The sequence below is a fragment of the Haliaeetus leucocephalus genome, unplaced genomic scaffold (assembly GCF_000737465.1).
Source record: "Haliaeetus leucocephalus isolate CR32 unplaced genomic scaffold, Haliaeetus_leucocephalus-4.0 Scaffold808, whole genome shotgun sequence".
Taxonomy (NCBI): Eukaryota; Metazoa; Chordata; class Aves; order Accipitriformes; family Accipitridae; genus Haliaeetus; species Haliaeetus leucocephalus.
The window spans coordinates 344355-350442 of NW_010973244.1; positions in this window are offsets into that span (position 1 = coordinate 344355).

Consider the following 6088-nt stretch of genomic DNA (forward strand, 5'->3'; position numbering starts at 1 on the left):
ATCAACCTCATTGGGACATGGTGTATTAAGGTAACCAGATAATATTTTCCCCAGAGCTCCATGACAAGAACAGTGGAATCAGCTGTGGGGCGAATTGAAGCAAAGCCCATATTGCAGGAAGGAGCAGCTGGCCTTAACATTTTGGTGTTTGGGGCACACATGGCTTGAACAGCTTTCAGTGAAGTGTTGTAGAGGTTTGTAACAGAAATGACTGGTGTGGACACAGTAAAAAAAGGAAACGTGCAGTGAGAGGGGGGAAGCTGACCTTGTGCTTTCGGTTGTGACAAATTAAAGGTGGCACCTTTCAAACATGCAGCAGCTGTTGGTCTCATATTACATGTCCTCTATGGTCCTGTCTTTAGTTGGTGATCAGATTTCTCTCCTTTGGGTGGGAGTGACTGGTGAGTGGCAGTCAGGAGGGCTGTGCTCTCTCATCTTTGCCATCTTATGTTATAAATATTGGTGATACTTGCACAGCTTAATTGCTGCCTTAACAGTTTCTGAGTGTGTTTTTTTGACAGCACTGTCTCATGCCTTAATGATGTTCACCTTGCTTGTTCACCAAGGTTTCTTCCCACTCTTCATAGTGTTGGCTGGGAAGAAAACCAGAACGATTGGCCCTGTGTCCTGTGGAGAGCTAACATGCCAGGAGTCTGAGCTGCCTCTCTTGTTATAGTGTTGGAGCTGCTGGTTATCTGGCTTCTGAAACTCGGCAGCCCCTTGCTTTCTGACCTGGCATTTCACTATGATGAGCTAGACTGGAAGACTGTTTGCTGAAGAAGGGATTTCTGTTCCTGCCAGACTTTTGTTTCAGAAAGCATCTTCAGAGTGGAAGTGCTGTCTGGCTGGTACTCCGCACTTGAGCTTGTCTAAAGGTGTGTGTCAGAGTTCAGCCACTGGCCTTTCCCAAAGCTTTCTGAAGGAAAAGAATTCTTTGTCCAAGAAGTAGAGGGCAGCAGAAGCAGGATAGCCAGCCCTGGCATGGAAATATTCATAACCTTTCATGGCCTTTGCGAGCCCATGGGCACATTCTGTGTGTTTTTCCTCGCATTAAGGAGTTTCCTAGCATTTATTTTGCGAGCTTATAGGAAGGTGAGCAGGTATGCTCTGTACCTACTAGGAACTGGAGTATATTCAAGACAGATATTAAAAGCTTTCTCAAGAGGAGTTAGAACTCGATAAAACAGTAAGAAACCTTGCAGGGTCTTGGCATAAGATGTGACTTACAGCTCCATCTAGAGGTGATGAAGCATCAGGACAACGAAGAGTATACTGCTGTGCTGTACCAGTGCACTGCAAATTAAGGTCTGTTTTTGACACCGGAGAGGGAAAATTTGGGTTACAGAAATACAGGTCACAAATGAAATACCCTGCTTACTGGGCAGGCTGCTGGGGCTTCAGGTACTGTCAGTCTTTTCTGCATGGAGATTCTTGAAACCTTATGCAGTGGCATGATCCCTGGGAGTACTGTGGACTAACAACTCACTAATGACTCAAAAGGAAAATGTATTTTAGTTAAACATAACAGAGGCTCAGTGATCTGGTTTTGGTTGCTGGTGGCTTGAGGAATGTTGGTGGAAACGGTGCTTTCACCAAAAAAAGTAGATTGAAACTGCGGAACAAAAGCTGTTAATATTTTTAAGAGGAGGTCCAGCCTTTTGCTGTGGGTATAACAGTCAAACTTGAAGATTCAGAAGGTTTTGAAAGGCTGTCTGCTCACTCTGGAAGTGCTGTCCTTTTGTTCCTATATTTGTGACCGTACTTGAAGATAGAAATGGCTGATGTTTCTCACTCCCCATCCTTCTATTCCCTCTCTTCCTCCCTATCCACCTGCATGAGTTGAACGAGCTAATGTGTTGTCCATTGCAGGTTAGCCAGGTTAATGCCGCATGTGCATTCAGCTGCCATGCTTCATATTTCATGTGGTGGTGAGGGGCCTGTGACTGGCATTGCTTTGAATTCAGCGAGCTGCCACTTAAGCCCCAGTAACAGTTTGTGCATTTTCTTTCTGCTAGTCTGCCCCAGCTGTCAAGCAAATAGTGTTGGTTCAAACACCCTTTATGGATATAAGAAATGAAATTACATTAAATTACCTGAAAATGGCTAGAGACTTCATATTAGAGGTGAAGGGAGTAGATATGCAGTCTTGCTTGCCAAGTAATCATTCTGCTAGTAGCATGTACAAAATCAGCCTGGAAACAGTTTATTCCTACTGTTATTTTACAATTTGAGCCTCAGAATGATGGGCAGTTATGCTGTTCCAGGAAGGGAAGTGACTAATCCATCAAGCCACCTTCCTGCAAAGCAGTGCCTACCGCGTGAGCTGTCTCTGGGCATGTAGCCCTGTGACCACCTAAGCTTTTTTCTGGGGGCCTTCAAGCACTTTGTCACAGCAGAGACCTGCATCTTTTTGTTGTGTGCTTTGGTTGAATATGAGAGATGATTTCCTCATTTTGGGAATGACTTCATTTTTTTTTCAGGATTATCTTGCCCCATGTGTTCATTTTGCCACAAATGGGAAAGCTCCAGCTGGGGGAGGAACGAAATCTTGAGAAGCTGAAGCTTCTGATTTGAAATTTTCTAATGCTCATTGGGAACAGTGGGTGGCCTTTTCTTTTGAGCCTCCTCATTTTCAATATCTGTTGATTTGACTCTCATCTTCATTCATCCTGGCTTCTGTAAAAGAAAATCCCTGGGGGAAGTTGTGGGGATTGGCAACTGTGGCAACAGAGACTGTGGCTGACTTGCTGCCGGAGCTGCTGGCAGGAGAGTTTATTCATTAGAAAACAAAGCGAATGGTTCCCGTGTGCTGTAATATCTCACACATACGTCAAGAAGATACATCTTTGTGTTAGGTTGCCTCCCAAGTGATATGAAAATATTTGTGCAAGACCTGTTCAGTAGTTCCTCAGGTTAGCTTTCCAAGAACTAGATAATTACTGGAAAGTGCTGTCTTGTGTACCTTATCAAGAGACTGGTAATACAATGAAGTAAAACTTATCTATGGTGGAACTATATTTAATGATTGTTTGGACTCACTAGGTAAAACTTGTCAATTACTTGTTGTTAATAATCATTCGATCTATTTCCCTGTAAATATCTATAGGTGCAGAGGAATGAATTCTCGAACTATTCCACTGATATTTTTTATTTCCTTAGCACTTTCTAAGTGTGTGCTGGTACTCCAACAGTTTCAAAATCTCAAACTGAGTAGTCCACTATTTGAATCTCTTTTAAAATTTCTTAGTGTTGGTACCTAGTATCAACAGAAATTAGCTGTTGAAAGACTCCTATAATCCTTATGCAGATCTTTAAAACTACATGTGAGAGGAATCCATGGGTAGTTTTCTGTATTACCTGCTGTAGGTTATTTTGATAGTTGAGAAGTCAATATTCTCAAGCATGTAAGTTATTGTACAGTATAGGACACAAAATTATTCTAGCAAGATAAGGAATACGTTACAAATCCCTTTCCACAAATAAATTCATTTGTGATGTTTACTTCTTTGTGCTTTCAGGGCAAAAGTTGATCCCATTCTGTCTCTTCCTTAGAAGCACCAGATTGCCTGTAACCACCTTTGTAGTATTTGCAGTAATTCTGCAACTCTGTAACAGGAGTAGAGCAGCTGTAATGCTCATGGTTGTAGAAGCTTGAAATCACTGAAAATCAGTCGTGGTAAGATATGTACTTGAGAAGACGTGTCTTTCAAGTGTTAACAAAGTCCTGACAACAGAATTTTACACTTAATAGATAACATCTAACTCTGTCGTGCACTCATGATAAATAAGTCCTGCAGACATCCTGCGGCACCCATGTTTTTGTGGTAGCAATAGCCCCTACACGTACGTATCACAAGCATGACCAACACGTGTAGCGAACAGTGAGTTTCACTGTGTTATTTACATGTAACTTAGGCATGTGGTTTTTATCACTTTGTATTTCCATTAGAAGGAAATGGTTCAGAAGTACACTGTGGTAAAAGGCAGGACGGCTGTGGTCTAACTGTCCTCAGCTTATCACCCATTCTCATCACAGCCCACCTCCTCTGAACCAGTTGTGACTGGTTCAGCTTACAGGGTTTTTCCACTAAATAACCAAGCCTTCCTGCAAACAAACACCCGAGCACCCAGAAGCCTTAAAAATCCACTCATCCTCTTATTGTGCTAAATAAATAAAAATTGAAAACTTAGTATGAACAGTATATGCCTGTATAAATATACTTCAGGGACACGTGAGCTATTGCAGATGTAAAACCTGCAACCATGTACTTGAGAAAGCCCAGAAACAGTGAGGTGATAGCTATGCTCAGCATGGTTTAGGGTTGCATGTAGGCAGGGGGTTTTGTGCAAAAAGCTTAAAAAGCTGTGTTTTCTCTCTGTTTTCCTGTGCTGCGTGGACAGCATCTTTCAGTTCCGTGTATGAGACATGACAAGTGGATTTGGGGAATCATTTTGGTGAAAGAGATCTTGGTTCATTAATGCAATCAAGCGTTTCTCTAGCAGGGATAAAGGTAGGGGAGACTAGGGCAGTAATATCAACGATGCTAGTGAAATCTACGGTAATGGCATTCCAGAAATACCTTTGTAGCTATTTTATTTCACTTTGATTGGAACCAAGCCTTAACAAATAATAGCATGGGATACCAGCTGTTTCTCAAAGAGAGTTTGACTGAAGACTAGACATCACATCTTTCTTTGCATTGAAGAGTGATGTGACACTGAAGGCAGTGATTAGTTGTGTTGGCTTCAATATGCAGATTGTGAAATAGCTTGTAAGATATGCTGTTAGTAAAATAGCTGTGGTCGTTAGAACTGAGCCTGACTTATGTTCTCCTTCCCTTGCGCTGGCATGAGCCCTAGAAGGCAGTCCTGTTGTAACAGCACTGCATTTACCCCTGGCTTGGCTTAGCTCTTCAACAAAAAGATGTAATAAGCTAGCTTTTATTGTTCTGTGTAAAAGTGTTCCTGTTTAATATGCTGAAAAGCAGAAAACTGATGGTTTTAAGGATCTTTGATTTCCTGAGGAATTTATACAAACATAGAAATGAATTCAGGTTTTCTAGCCATCTTGGTACATACTGTGGAAATGCTGGAGAACAAACACAGGCCTCACAAATGCCCCTGGAGGAAAGCTTTTATTGCCCTCTACATCATTACGGATACAGTGAGTGTAACTGCTGCAGGCACTTATCTCCAAACTTGGGTAGTGTTTTGCCCCAAACTGAGCAAATGCTTTACCCCAGTGTGACTACTTCCGATTTTTCCACAGAAATTTGAAAGGAACTGATTTGTGGAACTTGGAGATGAAGAATTCAAAGTCCAACATCTGAGAATTTTTCCTCTGTTGTGAAAACACTTTTTCTATCAAAGCTTCAGATTTAAGGTTTTGCTCAACTCAAAAAGGTATCTCTAAACAGGATGATGTTCATGATTATTACAATTGTTTTCTTTCTTTAAAAGTCCAATGTGCAGATTTTCAGTCTGTGCCACAGTGTTGGTGTGGGGCCTGGTGGATTTCTTCCATTTCTGTACTTGTGCACCTTAGAATTGCTTTTATGCTTGTCTGACTTCTTAATTCAAAAATATTATGTTCACTTTTTAAAGTTGTGTTTAATTGACTCTTAAAGCACACATCACTTCAGAATATTTAAGTCCTGATTTAGTGGATACATGAGTTGCAATAAATCATTGAAAGTAAAAATGAACAAATGCCTGTGAATTTACAGCATAGGAATGCTCCTAATTAAGCCTTAAGTGCAATGATAAAATGCATCTGTGCTTTATATGTCAAAAGCCCAGTTACATCTCTAAACTTCTGCATGCGTAACTACTTTTAACATGAGTACCTTCCTCGTTTTGCAATATGGATTTTGGATTAAAATTCAAGGTATGTAACCTTACTCCTATTGCCCACTTCAGTTTAATACTCAGAAAAATTAGGAAAACCAGACAGTTATTAAAACACTAGCAATAAAGCAAAACAAGCCCTGTGCACTAATGCCAGAAAATTATTTTGGGATTTTTTTGTTGTTGTTCCATCTAAAACTGAGAGCAGGGGAGTCTATCTGGATAAGTACATAGCAAAGCA